Source organism: Neomonachus schauinslandi, chromosome 3 (genome assembly GCF_002201575.2).
Source record: "Neomonachus schauinslandi chromosome 3, ASM220157v2, whole genome shotgun sequence".
NCBI classification, from domain to species: domain Eukaryota; kingdom Metazoa; phylum Chordata; class Mammalia; order Carnivora; family Phocidae; genus Neomonachus; species Neomonachus schauinslandi.
The window spans coordinates 162,093,350-162,114,307 of NC_058405.1; the positions used below are offsets into that span (position 1 = coordinate 162,093,350).

The following is a 20,958-nucleotide window of genomic DNA, read 5'->3' on the forward strand; positions in this document are numbered from 1 at the left end:
TTGATTTCTCTTTAGCCCTGTCCCACATATTTGTAATGTCATCCAGGTGTCCGTATGCAATTAAGAGATAATAAACTCATAGATCTCCAGGCTATAGACTCAGAGGGCTTCAGTGGGATTCAATGCATGCATAGGGCTCTCCTGGGTTAGCAGTCCCTTCAGGCCTCTATGGTTTGATCTGACAGTTGCTTGGTCCTTGCCCCAAGTCCCAGAAGCAGACAGGATTTCTCCAGTTCCCTCTGGGGTCTTCAGTTCTTTGGAGTTTTGATCAATACTTCCTGTAGACTCTTTCTTCCACAGGGCCATGGTCAAACCCTTTGCTATTTGCCCATAAGAATAGAACACAGGGCAAGCATCTGACTCTTGATTTCAGCCCAGGTCATGATCTCAGGGTCATGAGATCAAGCCCCACGTCAGTCTAGCACTGGGCGTGGAACCTGCATAAGATTCCCTCTCTCCCTCTCCCTCTGCACCTCTGCACCCTCTCTCTCCCTCTCTTAAAAAGAAAAAAAAAGATAGAACATAGATTGGACATCCTGGGGCCATGTCATAGATAGAGGTAATGATGATGGTGGTAATGACTATTAATACGATTTCCACATAGCAAAAACCTATGTCTCCACGGATTGCTTGGCTGCGCATGAAATAAAACTCAAGAAGTATTGGCTTAAATGACTTAAGTTTTTTTTCCTAGGTATACTACACCTAGAGTTGGGCAATCTAAAGTTGTGCAAGGTATCAATGATGCTATCAATGACCCAAAATCTATCTGCCTGCTCTCTCATCATTAGTTTGTGGCCCTGGTCCCCATGTTTTCAGTATGGCTGTGGCACTTCCAGGCATACAATGGGGAAGGAGAAGGAACACAGGCCTTTCACAAAATAATGCTTTGCCTTTTTATTCAAAAAAGAAAACTCCCTCCAGGGAAATGCATTTATATTACATAGGCCAGAAGTTTGTCATCCTCTAGCTGCAGGGGAGTTGGGAAAGAGAATAATTTTAACAGGACATACCACCATCCTGAACAAAATGAAATTCTGACAGGAAGGAAAAAAGGGACTCGATATTGACAGGGAACTAGTAGCACTTACCATTCCTACTATTTAGCAGTCAGTTTAACTCACCATCTCTAACATGATCCATTAACCATTTTCCACAGTATGAAACTGAGCATCAAAGACTTTTAGTAACTTGCCCAAGAAAATGGCAGATTCATGATTTGAATCCAGAACAACTTGATTCATAGCAATAGTAATAATAGTTAACATTGGTCAAATAGTTGCCATGGGTCAGATATTCTGCTAGGTGTTTTTTATGTGTATGGACTCATTTCCTCCTCATAGAATCCCTCTGAAGAAGGTGTTTTTATTGTTCTCACTTATCAGATGAGGAAACCAAGCCTTGGAGAAGTTAATGGACTTGCTTAGAGTCATGCAGATTATAAGAAGTAAAGCTTGAGTTTAACTCAGTTCTGTGCGGATCCTTAGCTGTTGACCCCTCTACTACACAGCTTCTGCCAAACTCACTCATTCAAACTGTAAACACTACCACCATCATGCTAGGGTAGGCACCAGAAGAACAAACCAATGGTTAAATACCAATAAGGCAGCTAATAAGTACTCCATTTAGTAGGATTAAATAGAGTAGAACCCCTGAGAATGGAAACTGAAGATACAAGAAATAGCCAGAAAACGAATAAGGTCCAAGCTGGTGTTGGCTGTGTACCAGAATATGCACAAAGGTCCTCCTTTTCTACATCAGTGTGTATTCTTGATGAAGTCACATGGAAATATCTATCACAGAAGATGACCATTGCTCGTTGCCTATCCAATAATCTTTCTCCATTCTTTACTAACAGAACACCCATCTTACTAAAGGCAACATTAGACTCTGTTAAAATGACTCACTTCCACAGGTTTCCCTGCCTCTATGGGGTGGCCATATGGCACAAGGCTGGCCAATGTAAGTACAGTCTTTTGGTTAGGGCTTCCTGAAAAGCTTGCTGTTGAAAAAAGACAAGCTTGCACTTGCTTTGGCAGCACATATACTAAAATTGAAATGCTACAGAGAAGATTAGCACAGCCCTTGCACAAGGATGACATGCATATCTCTGAGGCATTCCATATTTTGCACAGTTCCCAGAGGTCACTTGACACTTCATTGCTTAATACCAAGGAAACTACATGAGTCAAAGCACAACATGTGGCATCCAATGTTGAAATTGTGATTTTTTCCCTACAAAAAGAGAGAGAGGGAGGGAGGGAGAAAGTGACAAGCTCAGCTCACTCATTATTTGCCCTTTTTTCATTCCTCTTCTGGTCTGGAGTACTGTTGTGATGTTGAGTGAGGCAGCAGCCATCTTATGAGCATGAAGATTACAGCCTCACACTAAGGATGGCATGGTGGAGAGATAGACAACTGCTTAAATGCTAAGTCCCTGATAATATTCTGGAGCCTCCAAACCAACCTAAGTTTGCCTATTTCTGGATTTGTGACGATTTATGAAAAATAAACTAGTTAAGCTACTGTGGTGGTATTGTGTTGTTGTGTTTACATGAAGCTGAAGATAACACCTACTGATAGAGATGGCCATGCTATTCTCTCCTTCAATTGGATTTATTTTTGGTTTACTACCAAAGTCATCTCCAGGTAGAACATATCATTGTCACTGCCCCAGCTTTGACTGCATGGGGGACCAGGTGTGATGCTAATTAGTCTGGAAGGAGTGGATCTCACATCTTCTTTCTTTGCACTAAAGAAGGCCTCTGAGTAATAAAGTGACACTGTACAAAGAACAGAGGCTTTGGCCAATCTAATCTTCATGACAATTTTACTCACTCTCTATGAGCTTCAGCTTTCTTACCTCTACAGTGGAGACTCTACCATCTACTTTAAATATTTACTGAGAGGTGTGTGAAATGCCTAATTCAAGTGGTACATATGGGTACAGTTGTCTTTATTATGAATTCCCCTCTCTCACTAATACAAATGGAACAAACCTTATCCTCTCCTCCCCCATTCTCAATGCATCCCTAGTCTTCTGTTATAATGTTCTTTGGAAAAACATCTGCCCCTAGAATTTGGCCTTGGTTTTCATTTTATCCAGATTTTGGATGGTTAAAAGAAGTGGGTGGAAAAGGGAGTGGGGAGAAGTAAAAGTCCATAGAGTATGACCCTCGGCATGGATGACTCTTCTGTCGGGCAGAGGAAAACCTACAAGAAGACAGCATGCAAACATCTCCCCGCTTCCTCGGAACTTCCTTTCTTCCCCATGTAAAGACGGAGACCCGAGTTTGTGACCATATCTATAGGTTCACAAAGTATATCTATATTTTTAATTAGAGTTTTTCTTGAGAGCTAAGTCTTCTGAGATGTGCTCTTGAATAAAGTCATAATCATCTATAGTACATATTTATAATACACACATATATATGCCACATACATATTTATATATAACATTAGAGTCTGTTACCATGGCAACTATTGCGGTACTAACAAATTAAGCATTGTGACTCCACTGTAATAAGAAAAAAGAAATTCAAATGAAACACCAAGCATTTGTTTAAGCACAAATATTCTTAGTAATTAAATACACAGAAACAATACAGAAAACCACAAATTAATGTTTAGAAGCCTTTTCTAGTATGAGAACTGGCTTTGCTGTTGTTTTCCCTTTACCACTGCATTACATTATGCATCTTTATAAATTAAGTTCAGCACCAGGTTAACAAGAACAGATCTGCTGCATTGGGGCTCTCACATACCAACAAGCTCAGCTTTCGGTCTCAATAGGTACACCTTCCACAGTCAGTGAGAAAGATTTTATGGCTCTTTTTATTCATCAAAAAGAGGACTTTTAAAAAGAAAGCTCAAATGTGAAGTTGGTCTTACATCCCCTGTTTCATTCAGACAACATGTAGAACTACCCCTGGGGTTTTGAATACATTAACATCCTTTCACAATTAACCCTAATAGGACAAGTGTAGCATTTTTTTCCAAGCAGATATAGTCAAAGCTGAAAAATACATAGTGTTTAAAGAGATCTCATTATATCAGCTACACCAAATCTCTCCTCTTTATATACAGAGGATTGTACCTCTTTTCACTGTGATGCAACATTAAAATAGGAAGGCATACACAAGGATGACATGGATTTGACAAAAAATTAATGATTTGTACATCACTTTAATGCTTTGAATCTGCAATTCATGTATGCTAATTAGTTCATAATGGGCTGTTGAAGAACAGAACTGTCATCCTGCTGCTTCCCGGGTTTCTGGAAGCTCTGATTCAGCACAGACTTGCCCGGTTGCCTGCTGGATTCTGGGCTGAAACCCGGCAGATCTATGAGAGCAGTTCCCCCCCGCACACACACACAAAATTGTTTCTTGGATGTGGTGCTTTAATCTATCAGAGTTACGGGCATATCTCAAGTAAGTGGCTCCTGGGTGCTGCGATACATCCCCGGAGCAGTAGCATGGCACCACTATATCCAGATGATTGATTCCCGGGTTTTAGGCTGTCAGGCTTTACCTCAGAGGGCAGCCGTCAGCTTCCCAAATGGATGAAGTTGTATTATGCAGCACATTTTGAAAATGTATGTACAACTTTTTTTTTAAATGTATTTACAGATAAAAAAGGCTATAAAACTTGGAGAGAGGGAACAAAGAGGGCACGAAGATCAGATATCTTCTCTTACTGTGGGAAATCATGTATATCTCCCCAGTGCAAGAAAAGCAGCTACTGAGTCCTGTTTTCCTTTGGTCTTTGTGCCGCTGAGGTGGAGACAGACTGACCCACTGGCAGGAGAATATGAGGCTGAACAGCCTCACAAAGCAAAAGTAAGCACCGGGGCTTGCTGTAAGCTGTGAGATTTGAAAATAAGTTGCTCTGTTTTTACTGGAGAAAAAACTGATTTTGCCTGATCTCATGATGGAGACCTGACCCAATGTGTTTCTCATATCACATCTGCTGATCTGTACACCCAGCTGCTGCGCATGTCCAGACAGGAGACTACACAAAGGAAACAAGTACTAAATTTGCTTCCAGGTTTGAAGTATCCGATGCCTGACGGCTGAAATTTTGTCTTGAAGTCTCCAAAGTGAAAATGCATTTAATTAAAAAAAAATTTTTTTTAACTGGAAATTCGAACTAATGGTCATAATGGAAGAACTGAGCCAGGCCAGGGGAAAAAAATACTCCCAGTGTAGTTGAGCTATTAAGGGCTTTTAGATGATCAGGAATGCATACTTTTTAAATATGCAAAATAATGGTACACTAAAAGAGAGTTTAAAAGTGATCAAGTTAATAAGAATTATTTTGGGGGCACCTGGGTGGCTCAGTCGTCAAGCATCTGCCTTCGGCTCAGGTCATGATCCCAGGGTCCTGGGATCAAGCCCCGCATCGGGCTCCCTGCTCCACAGGAAGCTTGCTTCTCCCTCTCCCACTCCCCCTGCTTGTGTTCCTGCTCTTGCTATCTCTCTCTCTGTCAAATAAATAAATAAAATCTTTAAAAAAAATTATTTTGTTTATAGTTTTATTTAAGGTCTTTATACAAGCAAGAAGGAAAAAATGTACTAATAAGAATAGGTGTTTAATAAATGTTGAATGAATGAACGATGCTCTTCAAAAAATGTTGTGACTTGGGGTGCATGGGTAGCTCAGTCAGTTGAGCATCTGATTCTTGATTTTAGCTCAGGTCATGATCTCGGGGTCATGAGATTGAGCCCCGTGTTGGCCTCTGCATTGGGTGTGGAGCCTGCTTGGGATTCTCTCTCTCCCTCTCCCTCTGCCCTTCCCCTTGCTTGAGCTCTAAATAAATAAATAAATAAATAAATAAATAAATAAATAATAAATTCTTAAAAAAAATGTTTTGACTTAAGAAATACATGAAATGATATTCCTACCTTAGAGGCTACACGTGGCTGTCTAGTCAGCACCAGGAAAACTCACACAGATGTAGACAGTGATGACAACATTTTATCTGCTTTAGACATCAGAATAACACTTTCTTGTGAATGAAACCAAACCACAAACTTAAAGTCCCCTCCGCTGGTTGGGTTATTCAAACATGTAGATCTTAAGTTGTGTTTGGTAAATATGTAGGAGTAAGACGGTTGTTGGGTCATTTAGCAGAGGTATGCTTAGCTTTTTGAAAAAGTGTCAAACTGTTTTCCAAAGTGGTTGTACCATTTTACATTCCTGCCAACAGTGTAGGAGAGTGCCTTTTCCTCCACATCCTCACCAACACCCGAAATCTTTTTAACTTTGGATAGTCTAATTGACATGTTATTAGATCTTGCTATGGTTTTGATCTGCAACTTTCTCATGAGTAAAGATGTTCAGCATCTTTCCATGTTCTTATTTGCCATCCATATATTTTCTTTGGTGAAGAAACTTCAAATTTTTTGCCTGTGCTTTACTTGTTTGTTTGTTATTTTAAATTATTATTGTCATCAAGTTTTGAGAGTTCTTTATATATTCTGCATACAGTCTTTTATCTGATATATAATTTGCAAATATTTTTTCCTAGTCTGAGTCTTCTCTTTTCATTCCCTTAGCCTACTTTTGAAGAGCAGACATTATTCACTTTGATGAAATTATGTGATATATATATATGTATATATATATATTCATTCTTTTGTTGTCTCCTTTCCCTGATCAGTCTGCTAGAAGTTTATCTATTTTATTATCTTCTCAAAAAATGGATTTTGTTTTCATTAATTTTTATCCACTGTTTTTCTATTTCCTTGAATTTTGCTCCAATCTTTATTATTTCTTTCCATTTGCTTATTACACATTTCATTTGCTCTTCTTTTCTACATCTTAAGGTGGATGCTAAAGTTCTTGATTTTAGATAAGAAAGAAATGAAACCATATGTATATGCAAAGACTGATATACAAATATTTATAGAAGCTTTATTTTTAATAGCCAAAATCTGGAAACTACTCATGCTCATCATCATGTGGAGAAATACATAAATTGTGTTATATTTATACAGTGGACTATTACTCAGCAATAAAAAGAGAAAAAGTTTTACACAAACTGTGTGGCTACATCTGAAAATAATTATACTTGTGAAAGAAGCCAGAATAGAAAAAGGAAATACTATATGATGTTATGCATACAAAATTATAGAAAACAAAGCAACCTATACTGACAAAATAATAAGTAGAGAAATAACTCCAAGAAAACAATAAGCAAGAGATTTCAACAGCTATTTCTTAAAGAAATATATATGTATGGCCAAGAAGCCTATGAAAAGATAATCAACAATATTAGTCATCAGGGAAATACAAATTAAAACCACAGTGAGATACCACTACACAGGGTGCCTGGGTGGCTCAGTCGTTAAGCATCTGCCTTTGTCTCAGGTCATGATCCCAGCATCCTGGGATCAAGTCCCACTTTGGGCTCCTTGCTGAGCAGGGAGCCTGCTTCTCCCTCTACCTGCCACTCCCCTGCTTGTGCTCTCTCTCTGTCAAATAAATAAATAAAATCTTAAAAAAAAAAAGAAAAAGAAAAGAGATACCACTACACAGCCACTAGGATGGCTAAAATTAAGAAGAGTGATAACACAAAACACTGGTGAGGATGTGAAGAAGCTGGAATTTTAATACATTGCTGGAGCAATTGCTGGAATGTAAAATGGAAAGACCACTTTGAAAATTTGACACTTTCTTTAAAAAGTTGAAGATATAATCCCTAGGACCCAGTAATTTCTCTTCTGAGTGTGTACCCTAGAGAACAGAAAGCATACGTCCACATAATATATGAATATGCATAACAGCTTTATTCAAAATAAATCAGGGGGCACCTGGGTGGCTCAGTTGGTTAAGCATCTGCCTTCGGCTCACGTCATGATCCCAGGGTCCTGGGATTGAGCCCCGCATCGGGCTCCCTGCTCAGCGGGAAGCCTGCTTCTCGCTCTCCCACTCTCCCTGCTTGTGTTCCCTCTCTCGCTGTCTCTCTCCCTGTCAAATAAATAATAAAATCTTTAAAAAAAAACAAAAACAAAAACAAAAAACAAAATAAATCAGAATTGGAAATACTCCCTCCTTTGCTCTGGGGACTCCAATTACATGTATATTTGATGTTTGAAGTTGTTTCACTGATGCTCTGCTCATTTTAGTTTTCAATATATTTGTTTAATTCTTTGCAATTTTCATTTTAGATAGCTTCCATTGCTATTGTCTTCAAGCTCACTAATCTTTTTTCTCCACTGTTTAATCTGCTGTATTTTTTATCTCAAATATTGTAGTTTTCATCTTCAGAAGCTCAGTTTGGACCTTTTTTATATCTTCTATGTCTCTAGTCTTCATGTTCAATCTTTCCTCTAGTCTCTTGAACTTATGGAATACTGTCATAATAACTCTTTCAATGTCTTCTCTGCTAACTCTAACATCTGTATAATTCTTAGATCAGTTTTCATTGATTGATTTTGTCCTCATTATGGGTCATACTTTCCTGCTTCCAAATGGTAATTGAGAATGTTAATTCTATTCATTTCTGAATGGATGCCAGACATTGTAAATTTTAACTTTTTGGATGCTGGATATTTTTGTATTCCTGTAAGTATTCTTGAGCTTCTGGGATGCGGTTGAGTTGCTTACAAACATGTCAACCCTTTTAGGATCTGCTCTTAGGCTTTGTCATGTGTAACTAGAGCAGCCTTTATTCAAGGGTTACCTTTGTCTTAATATCAAAGCTGAACATTTTTAGGACTTGAGGACTCTACCCAGTGCCTCCTGAATTATGAGATTTTCTGCTCTGCCTGGTGGGAACAGGAACTATTCCTGGCTCTGTGTGAGTTCCTGGTACTGTCTGTCTAATATTTCCAGAGTTGTTTCCCTGGACCTGGACAGTAGCCTTACAAACATGTGCTGATCAGCTCAGCCGAAGTCTCCAGCAGAACTCTCTACAGATCTCTGATTCTCTGACCTGCAAATTCTAAGCATGCACACTCCCTTCTCTCCCCAACTCCAGGAGACTACTGTGCTCTGCCTGGGATCCCACTCTCTGCCCCTCAGCCAGAAACTCTCTCCATGCACCAAACTAGGGCAAGTATAGGGCCCACTGCATTTGTTGTCTGTCTCTCGGGGCTCAGTGTCTGTCATTGCTTCACGTCCAAAGTCTTGATAACCATTGCACCATATGTTTTGTCTAGTTCTTCAGTTGTTTCAGGAAGGAAGGTGAATCAGGTTCCTGTTATTTAGACATGGCTGGAAGCAGAAAGCCATATAAGTCTAATTTTGCCCCACTACTCAATGAGGTCTTTTGATGAACAGTTTTTAATTTTGAATAAGTCCATGTTATTGATTTTTTCTTTCATCATTAGTTTTTTGTTTTAATCACTGAAGACAAAATTTTGCCTATCCCAAGGCTATGAAGATTTTCTCCTTTGTTTTCTTTAAAAACGTTATAGTCTTAAAGTTAATTTTTGTGTATGAAACAAGGTAAATTTCAAGGATTATTCTTTTCTTGTGGCTATCCAGTTGTCCCACCACACCTGATGAAAAGACTGTCCTTTCCCACATTGAATTACCCCGGAATCCAAGGCCCTCTGCCATCTTTGAAGTGAAATTATGTTTTCATTCTCACCAGTCCCTCTGCCACATTGAACTTCAAAATCTAGTTCTCTATAGCAATTAACTTTTCTTTTTTTTAAAATCACAAAATTTTATGAACACATATTTTATACAAGGCACTGTGCTAACTTCAAAATCTAGTTCTCTATAGCAATTAACTTTTCTTTTTTTTAAAATCACAAAATTTTATGAACACATATTTTATACAAGGCACCTGAAGAATACAATAAAGTAAAATATAGTATCTGCTTTTCCAAGAAGCCCTCAATCTTGTAAAGAAGTAGGAAGTTACAAATAGTACTTTGGGGTAAAAGAAAGGTCGGGTGGTTGGTTGAGATGAGTCAAGAAAGAAGAGTCAAATATAAAAATGGCCAAAAACTTATGGTTGGAAAATGTAAAAGGGTATTGTGTTAGGCATAATAATGGCCTCCAGAGATGTCCAAGTCTTAATCATTGCAACTGTGAAGATATTACCTTATGTGGCAAAAGGGGACTTTGCAAATGTGATTAGGTTAAGGATCTTGAGATGGAGAGATGATCCTAGGTTATCTGGACAGGCCCAATGTAATCACCAGGGCCCTTATAACAGAAAGCCAAACACAGGAGAATCAGAGAAGGAAATATGACAATGGAAGCAGGAATCAGAGTGATGGGATTGCTGGAAGTGACCATGAGCCAAGGCTTGAAGGCAACTTCTAGAAGTTGAAAAAATAAGAGAACAAATTTTCCCCTAGAGTGTCCAGAAGGAACAGAATTCTACTGAAACCTTAATTTTAGTCCAGTGAAACCCATTTTGGACTTCTGAACTTCAGAACTATAAGGCGATACATTTGTGTTGTTTCAAACCCCTAAGTTTGAGGTAATTTGCCACAGCAGTGCTAGGAAAGTATTACAGGTATTGAATAGAAGGGTTGCTTTTTGCCCTAGTCCTGAGTGAGGTTGCTAGGGAAGTGAACTTCCCCCATGGAGGCTTCCTCATACAGTGGTGATCATAATTTACCTATCGGTGAATGAAGAACTAAATTCCAAGTGCCTGTTACTTTCTGTCAGCATCTGTTGCTACAATCAATATTTTGACCCAAAATGAGGTTTAGGCAAACTTTTCTGTATTTGTAGCAAACACTGCCTTCCTGTGAATCAAAAGGAGCTCCCCACCCCTAGAGGGGACCTAAACTATACAAGGACTGAAGAGAGGCAATGGCGTTACAAGACCTGGAATCAGAAATGCTATATTTGTAGCATCCCAAATGGAAAATCCTCCTTCCCTTTGTAAAATTTAAGTCTATTCTTCAAACTTCCTATTTATGTTCAGAAACATAAGCCTGAATGTCCCTAAATAGAAGACCGGCTGTATATGACTCTTGGCCATCTTTCTCTTCAGCTTGATTTCCCTTTCTTGAAGGAATTTTCTAGTATTTATCCAGTGAAGTTCTTGTCATAATGAATGGATACCTTTGCGTCCACACGAGGTTAAGTCAAATGCTTTTTTATTAATGAACATTCTTTAAAAACCAGCATAGGTTGTCTCTATAAGACCAAGCAAATGCAAGTCCTTTGACCAGATCACTGCATTGCTCTCAGCAGTGGTGGAGATAAAATGCAGAGAGCTGAGCAGTGGCCTTCCTATCCCTGGTGGGAACAGAGCCACGGGACACATGGTTGTCACTTTGGGTTGTAAAAGTCCTCTCTGCATGTGGGGATCTGCACAGACAAGCAATGAGCTGAACGTGCACAAGCATTGTGTTGGATGAGAACCTTGCTCCTGGCTAAATAGCAAATAGCAGTGCTCATTGTTGAGGCTAATCCCCACTCACTTGGCCTCTCTGTGAGAAATGAATAATGCTCCACAGCCTCATATGTCCAGGCATCGTGCTGTAAATCCAGGCAAGGCTAGGTGGAGACAATGGGCTTAACTAGATTAGATCACTCCGCTGTATTTTGGGGTGGGGGAACCTTCATAAAGTCCTTGCAAAGCAAGCCAAGACAAGATTTCAAAACACACCAGGCAGGACAAGATGTTCACGAGTAGAATTAAGTTGGTAGTGTCCTAAATCTCTTTGGTGAATTATTTTATTTTTCAGCTATGTAATGCTTTCACATTCAGACTGTGTCTACATAGGATTAAAAAGATGGTAAAAATTTAAAAATTCAGATAACCATTTTTTTCCTTTCTTGACCACATGATATCAAGGAATTGGTTTGGCTGACTTAACTATCTTTATATTTATTTTAGTTGATTAGAAGAATTCCCTTATTTCACTTTATCTAAGAAGGTTTCTATTTTGAAATGGGTTTGATATGCATTTATAGTGTGTCCCCACTTTAAACACACACACACACACACACACACACCATTCTTCATCTCTTCTTTCAATCTCCTGTCCTGGGAGATTCTCAAAATGACAGAGCCTAGGGGTGCCTGGGTGGCTCAGTCAGTTAAGCATCTGACTCTTGATTTCAGCTCAGTTCATGATCTCAGGGTTGTGGGATCGAGCCCCCTGTCAGGATAGAGAGCCACCCCCACCCCAGCCCCATCAGGATCAAGCCCCACATCAGGCTCCATGCTGGGTGTGGAGCTTGCTTGAGATTCTCTCTGTCACTTTGCCTTTCCTCTCTCTCTAATACAAAAAATATATATTTTTAAATGACCAAGGCTAAAACAATACTAGTATAATTGAGCTGTATTTATTCTAAATTTTTTATGCTATTATTTGGCTCTGAGAATATTGATATCAGATTTTCCATTTGTGAAGTTGCCAATGAAATGGTGTATAGAGGCTGGGAACAGAGTTTGAAGAAATATGGCTTGGAGAAATACTGCAGGAGCATAAATCTCTTAGAAGCCTGTTGACCTAGAGGATGCATGCTGATTCACGTGAATTGTGGCATTCATGAGGCAGGTGAGAACACTTTTGAAGTAGGAGGAGTTCAAGGGAGTTTGGTCCTAAGTGTTAGATGATTAGGCAAAGAGAATTTAATGCAGTTAAATTCTATGAACAAAAATAGTGAGTAATGGACTTAAGGTTCAGGTGGTTTTTTAGACCAATTTTGACTTGAGATGAGGAGGTCCAGGTACAATGGGCGAGGTCCAGGTACAATGGGCTCTCTTTCCTTAGTGGCTACAGAGCAATAAAAGATGCTCCAGTCTTAAGTTTGGAAATAAAATGGACAAGTATTATAAAATCTAAGCCATTTAATGCATTTGCTTTACACAATAAGTGAATTATTTTGTACCTTAAACATGCAAGACTCCAGCTAGGCCATCAGAGTTTGGTAGTGGATAAGACAGACATGGTTCTTATCTTGAGTGGAGCTTAAAATGTGGGGAGAAGACAGATGTGAAAGGCTGAGGAATAGCCCCACCTCCAAAGATGTCCACATCCTAATCCTTGGAATTTGTAAATATGTTATCTTACACAGCAAAAGGGACTTTGCAGATGTGATTAAGTCAAGGTTCTTGAGATAGATTAGTCTGGATTATCTAGATGAGCCCAGTGTAATCTCAAGGGTCCTTATAACAGGGAGGCAGTAGGACCAGAGTCAGAGAGTTGTGATAACCAACCAGAGGTGGAAGTGGAGAGAAGATGCTACACGACTAGCTATACAGATAGAAAAAGGGGCCACAAGCCAAGAACTGCAGGTGACCTTCAACAGCTGGAAAAGGCAAGAAAATAGATTCTTCCCTAAAGCCCTCAGAGGAAGCTTGGCTCTGCTGACACCTTGATTTTGGGCCAGTGACACCCAGCTCAGATTTCCAATCTCCAGAACTATAACATAAGAAATTTGTGTTGTTTTAAGCCACTACATTTGTGGTGATTTGTTACAGTAGCAATAGGAAAATAATAAAAATAATACCAAAAAAAATATGAGCAAATAACCACTCTAAATGCCATTTCATGATCATTGTTGAGAGTGCCATGAAGGGAAAGCACAGAAAGCCTGCAGAGTCCTAATCTAAAACAGAACTAGAGCTGACCTCCCTCAACTTCATCTTTCCTGGAGGAGACAGGAGTAGGTTGACCAGGAGAAGACGGGGAGTGATGTGCTGTGCCCAGAACAACCTCAGCAACACCCCTGTGCCTGAGGAAGTGTGACACACCCCCGGAAGCAAGGTGGGGAGGGAGGGGGAGTGGCTGCCGCGAAGTGAGCAAGGGGACAGCCATTAAGGGCACAACAGGAAGGGAGCTTGGTAGGGCTTGGATGACGACAGTGGGTTTAGATTTTGCCCCAAATGGATGCTAAGATTCAGGTTTTGGGGAGATCACTCTGGCTCTGCGTGGGGAATGGATGTGAAGAGGAAAGGGGGAAGGGGATACGCGAGGTGAAGACTGTTGCATTCTCAGAGGGAGGAATGATTATGGGCACTTAGACCAGCATGGTGGTAATGACAGGAAGGAAGCAGATAGATTTTGGAAATAGAATCGACAGAACTTGGCTATTGGTTGATTTAATCAGTAATTCTTTTTTTTTAATTGCATATAATCATTACATGATTATATGATGATACAATTATCAATTCTATTGATGAACACTTGGGATTTGTCCAGTTTGGGGCTACTCTGAGTAACACTGCTATCAATATTCCTGTATAACCCTTATTATGAATACATAATTTTACTTCTCTAGGAGTGAAACTGCTGGGTCCCAGGGAAAGTGTATAGTTAACTTTTTAAGAAAGGCCACACTGTTTTCAAAAGTGACTATGCTATTTCATATTCCCTTTGGTGGTTTATTGGACTGTGTCAGGCATGTTTCCTCAAACTGAAGAATGATATGCTGAGTTCTTTAAACATTTCCCTGTGTTCTGAGTGTTAAGAAAGACAAAGAGGTGAAGATAAGCCCATAGTTCTGGTTGTGCATCTCCTGAGCGACAGAATACCTTGGTTCCTTGGGTAGAAAGGGGGGGTGGAGGAAAGTTGCTTAAATTGTCACCAAATCGTTCTGGGGAGTGTTTTGCTTGCAAACTTGTCGAGACCATATTTCACCAAAGCAAATAATCAGATTGGATCAGAGACTCAAACTTCAGAAGCTGATTGCTCTTAGACTATTTCAGATAGGGAACCTGAAGCCCTAAGCTTTTAGGAGAGGCTTGATTTCCCCTTAGTCAGTGGAATAGAAGTGCGGTTTCATTCTATGCTGTGGCCTACTCCGTGTGCTAGCTCTCCCCTTCAGATCTTTCCTGCTCCTGTGTTAGCCTCCAAAGTTGTAGGTTCAGTTCCTCACCACTCATCACTCTTTAAACAGAATCCTTTCTGTCAGTGTTCCTCAAATCCTTCCTCAAATCCAAAGGAAAGTGTTCTAGCTGGGGGTATCATCAAAACCAAGATTTTGTGTATTAGAGAAAGTGCCAACCAGGAGGGATATGGGGATGGATGAACAGGCTTAATCCTTGACTGTCTCAGGCAAACCAGGATGTACCACCACTGGTTTGGAAAGCCAAACTGACCTACAGAGTAAAGCAGTGAAGGAAGAACTACGGAAGGAATACCTACTAGAATGGGAGCTGAATATATAGAACCTTAAAGCCAAGTAGACTGTGAGTTTCAAGAGAGATTTGAGGAGGAGTCTACAAGAGAATGATGATCTTAAACAGTTTTAACTCATAAGAAAATTGAAGAGGCAAGGAAAGGGTATGTTAAAAATGCCTTGGTGGAGGGCGCCTGGGTGGCTCGGTCGTTAAGCGTCTGCCTTCGGCTCAGGTCATGATCCCAGGGTCCTGGAATCGAGTCCCACATCGGGCTCCCTGCTCTGCGGGAAGCCTGCTTCTCCCTCTCCCACTCCCCCTGCTTGTGTTCCTGCTCTCGCTATGTCTCTCTCTGTCAAAAAAAATAAAAAATCTTAAAAAAAAAATGCCTTGGTGGAGTATAAATGGACTCTTTTTGATTGATTAGTCTCTTACCTAAACTATAGGAAACAAACTGAGGGTTGCTGGAGGGGAGGTAGGGAGGGGGGATGGGGTAACGGTGATGGGCATGAAAGAGGGCATGAGATGTAATGAGCACTGGGTGTTATGCACAACTGATGAGTCACTAAACTCTACCTCTGAAACTAATAATATACTATATGTTAATTAATTGGTTTTAAATTTTAAAAAATCCTTGGATTTAGAAAAAAAAGGGTTCAATGATGCTTCCTGTACCCACCAGAGGGTGTGTCTGCCCAAAACCTCCAGGTGGGACTTTATTTTGAAAAGGGGTCTTTTCAGATGTAATGAAGTCAAGGATCTCAAGATAAGATCATCCCAGATTATCCAGGCAGGCCTCAAATCCTATGACAAGCATCCCCAGAAGAGAAAGGCAGAGGGAGAGGAGAAGGCTGTGTGAGGACAGAGCAGAGACGAGTTCTGCAGTTACAAGCCAAGGAACACCTGGAGACAACCGAAGCCAGAAGAAGCAAGAAGGGATTCTCCCTTGGACCCTTCAGGGGGCAGTTTGGTCCTGCAAAAATATGGATTTCAGATTTCTGGACCCCAGAATAGCGAGAGAATACATTTCTGTTAGGGTTATTGGTTACACAGCCAGGTGGAAGGGAGGTTCTTGTTCAGCAGGCCCGAGGGTGGGCTGGAGGGAGGCACTGCATACGTGAGGGTGCAAAGATGAACTGGGTCTGGATGGCTGTGAACTTCTCGGTAAGTCCAGGCAGAGTAGAATCTAAGGGCGAGGCGGGGAGAGAAGCAGAAAGAGTCTATGTAGCCCGCTCCTCATCTAGGGCCACAGCTGCGGCTCCCCCAGGACAGATTTCTCATGCTGCTTTTATATTATCCACCCAGTTTGAAAACAAAATCCAGTTAGAGATTGGGAGAAAACAACTTCCTCCATCTCTCCTGCAGGTTCCAGAAATACATGCAACTTCTGCATTTAGTTCAGGCTCATTACCAGTAGAGCAAGCCACCCAATTGAGTTCTTTTAATCATTTTTCTCTCATTATTTTTTGTTCTCTGTTTTAGTTGTCTCATATTTCTTCACTTCTGTCAACCAGTCCCTTGGTTATACATTTTTCTTGTCATTCGCCTTAGAAAAACAAAACTAAACAGCATAATTAGTAGTGCTTGTATGAAAGATGTGACTTTTTAGGGGGGAAAAAAAGTTGCTATTAATTGCTGATTCACATTGTAAACATCTTCGACTCCTTCAAGTGTACTGAATTTCGGGTTCCCACAGGGCCTTTCACGGGGTCCACGGGACTCTGTCAAGAAACAGTGACTCAGGCATGACTGTACAGAATGATCTAGATGCAGGGACGCATGGCCAAGACTAGGGTCCCATCACACCAGAGTTTGTGCGGAGAAGAGAAGCCCATTCTCAGCTAAAGCTCCACCAAAGTGGGTGTCTGGATTTAAAATTTTAAACCCAGGATTTTAAAAAGGAGAGCATTTAATCCTGAAAAAAAATAACAACTCTATTTGAAATATAGTTTCTTTAATCAAGCAGCACTTGATGTTCGTAGATGATTTTCCTCTGTAGAGCCTAAGGAGAAAAACCTCCCTAAACCTGGTTCTTGAACATCACCCCTCCCCCCCCAGCATCAGGGGATTAAACTGCTAAATTTGATTCAAGTTTAAAACTAGGGCAAGAATTGGAAGGTGTAGTGTAAAGCGGTGGCTAAGAGCTTGAGCTTTCAGTTGAGAAAGATCTATGTTTTCAAGTGCAAGCATGCGAGCATCAAATAAATATTTGCAAGTACTGGGTATACCATAACAGCTCATTAAATATACTCATTTTAATAGGACTCCACCAGTGTAGAAGGGAGAGCCACTCCTTTTCTCCCTTTGGAGGCATTTTGGAATTCTATGGCTTCCGCAGTTCAGAAAAATTGGGGTGGGGTCCCAGCAGTGCTTCCTGGGCTCTCCACCGCAGCCCTTACCACCCACCTGGAGGCATGTGTTCTGCCTCCCCTGTGCCAGCATTGGGCTGTCAGGCTCTTGACTGAGATTCCCAAGTGTGGCATGCAATAGCCAGCCTCCCCACAGATGCATGCAGCCAGCCCTGTTCGAGTCCCTTCTACCCTGGTGCAGGTCCTTCACCATCTTGGGGACTGGAACAGCCCAGCCTCCTATCTTTGGATTGGGCCCCTGAATTCTGAAAAACACCTTGGGACAATCCAGCCCTGGAGCATCAGGGGACTTTAGGGAATGAAAACTTCTCAATTCTCTCCCGGATTGAGGGAAGTATAAACCACTGGGTACAAATGCCAATCCACATTTCCAAGAGGAATAAAGAGAAAATGCCCCCTTACTCTCTCTCAGATGGCCTACAACAGGAAAACATGGCTTGATTAGTGTTTTGTCTGCCATATGAGCAGTCCAGTCTTCACTGGGGAGAGCCAGCTTTGTAAGGTACTTAAGAGCCTGGACTAGCGAACCACACTTTCTGGGTTTAAGTCCTAGTCCAATACTTACTGGAAGTCTGTTTTGGAGCTTAGGTTGCCAGATAAAATACAGGATGCCAAATCAAATTTGAGTGTCCAGTAGATCATTTTTTTAGTGTAAGTATGTCCCATATATCACATGCAATATTTGGTTAGCAAAAATTTGTGAGGCTGTGATATATGGGACATACACTAAAAGATCATCATCAAGTTCAAGTTTAACAGGGTGTCCTGTATTTTTACTTGGCAACTCTACCTTGGATAAGGCCCTTAACCCCTCAATTTCCTCATCTGCAAAATGGAGATAAAAATAGTATTGTCTTCTGAGTATCTCTTTCACAGAGTTGTTACAAGGATTCAATGAGTTAGTATTTGTATAGTGCTTAGAACAGGACTTGGCAGATAACAGGCACCAATAAAGACTTGCTAAGTAAATAAACGATCCAAACAACCTCTTGCCAAACTGTCTATACATGTTTTATGTAAACAACTATCCCTTGTTCTACGAAAACAATATTCACAGTCTCTGAGTAAGGCTAGAGAAGAAGGGACTGGGATCTTTCTCGGGGTACAGTAATTTCAATGATCTTCCCAGACTCCTTTTTCTTTTCCCACAGTAGCCCTCACAGCTGATTTATACAGTTGCTTGCACTATCCCACCCTGCTCCTCCTGATACTTAGTGTCAGTCCAGAATGGAGCTTACACTGGCAGGTGGTAGATGAAGGTACCAGGAGGAGGTCCTGAGGAGTTCAAACCAGCATGAGGTTCCAGCAATCCTTCCTCCAACTATTCATAGCCCCAAACTCTGAAGGCTACTTCCAGACTTTATTCTTTAGTCTCTGACTTGCAAGGAGACCCTGCTCCAAACTGCAGGAGGCTCATTCAATGGCCTGTAGGTAGAGTCTCAGAGTCTCTGCCTCCTTGACCCAGAATCTATGATCCCACTGACAGTTCTTCAACAGGAAGAAGAGAGAACATGGTGTTTCTGTGCTGCAGAAATAAGGCTATCCTGGCATTTTAATGATATATTGCTACATAACAAGCCATCTCAAAATCTGGAGGCTCAAAAACAATAATCCATTCTCCCACAATTCTGCAACTTGTTTGAGCAATTCCCTGGGTGTCAGCAGGGGAACTGGGACGGTTGCTGTCACTTGGAGACTCTATTGGAACTCAGCCAAGGCTATTGGTAGAGGATTTAGTCTTCTTCCGTTTAGGCCTCTCCACATGGCTGCTTGCGTTGCTTCACAGAATGGTGGTTGGATTCCAAAAGGAACATGACAAGAGGAAGAGTTCCAAGCAGGAAAAAATAGAAAGTTCCAGGCCAAGTAAGGGCTGGTCTCACAACTGGCACAAAATCACTTCCATTATATTCAGTTGGCTAAAGTAGTTACAGACTCCACCCAGAGTCAACTGAGAGGGGACTACACAGAAGTATGAATCCTGGAAGTCATGGTTCATGGGAGTCATCAAAGGAATAGTCTACCACATCTGTTTTGTAAGTTCTGTAGTACCTCCAAGTAATACCCTGCCTCATGTCTACTATTCAGCTGAACACATATTTACTGAATACTTTCAGTATTCAAGACACCATATTAAGTTGTTTTTTTTTTTAATTTGTGGGAGTAGTGCTTGTTTCTATCTTTACTTAAGGATCTCATGCAGTTGAAACAGAGCAAATACATGGGTACACAAATTCATACTATGAACCCTTGCTACTTAAATACATTTAAAAAGAAGAGGATTTAGTGGAGGGAAAAATTATTTCTCATATTCTACAGGAATGTGACTTAGAAATTGTAAACCACAATAAAAAAATAGACGATATAAGGGCACCTGGCTGGCTCAGTCAAAAGAGCATTTGACTCTTGATCTCAGGGTTGTGAGTTCGTGTCCCACGAATATTACCATTGTTATTATAAAGTTTTTGCCCCATCAAAAACTATATTTAGGAACTTCTGCTTCCCCTAAATCTAGTGGTCCAACCTGTTTACATCTTGAGAGTGTACTGGTCAAGTCAGCCACCTTGGGCAAGTTACCTAGCCTCTCTGTGCCTCAAAGGTATAACCTTAAAGGTTTTGGTAATTTAGTGTATTTGAGGTTCTTACAACAGTGCTTGGCACACAAAAAATGCTCAGGAAGTGTTAATCATTGGTGATTATGATGAGCTGAGTAATGTCTCTCCCCCAAAGATGTCCTCCTCCATAGGAACCTGCAATTATATTACCTTACATGACAAAAATGACTTTGCAGAGGTATTAAGGAACTTGAGACGGGAGAAGCTATCCTGGATTATCCAGGGGGGCCAGTGTAATCACAAGGATCCTTATGAAAGGGAAGCAGGATGGTCAGAATCAAAGAAGGTGATGTGATGATGGAAGCAGAGGTCAGAAAGATGCAGGGTCAGGGACCACGGAGTGCTAGCGGCCCGTAGAAGCTGGAAAAGGCAAGGAACAGATGATCCCCTAGAGCCCCCAGGAGAAACACAGCCCTGCTGACTCATTTTGGACTTCTGATCTCCATAACTATAAAATAATAAATCTGTGTTGTGTTCGCCCACTCTAAGTTTTTGGTAACTTGGGAATTCGGTACAGCAGCAAATAGAAAGTTAATGCAATGATTATGATGATAATGATGACAATAATCTGAAAGCCAGCACCTCCTATGCATAATCAAGAAGCAGAACCTAACTAGCCAAAAGAATGTATGTTCTCTTGCTCTAGGGAAAGATATCAGGTAGGGAGCTTGATAAAAATGAAGTAATTCTGTGCATCAGATTCAATCAAGCTGTCACTGTTGTTTGCTTTTTAGATTTCAAACATCAAAACAATGCTAACTACTTCACATTTATATTTTATGACTTGTTTTTGAGCATTTTCATTAATATTTTATCACAAAGTCATGAGTTTTACTTTAATTATATATTTTGTGAAGGTTTTCAGCATACTTAAGTATGATTTTCTCATGTGTTGGGGCTGTTTGGGGGTTCTTTTCCCTTTTGG

At 40.6% G+C, this 20,958-nt stretch overlaps 1 non-coding gene across 1 annotated transcript; it reads left to right on the forward strand.

Annotated features, from left to right (window-relative positions):
• The first annotated feature begins 2,027 nt into the window (after positions 1-2,027).
• On the forward strand, positions 2,028-2,130 carry LOC123324391. The gene has a single exon (XR_006539771.1). It is a non-coding gene; the product is annotated as a U6 spliceosomal RNA (small nuclear RNA).
• The last annotated feature ends 18,828 nt before the right edge of the window (positions 2,131-20,958 follow it).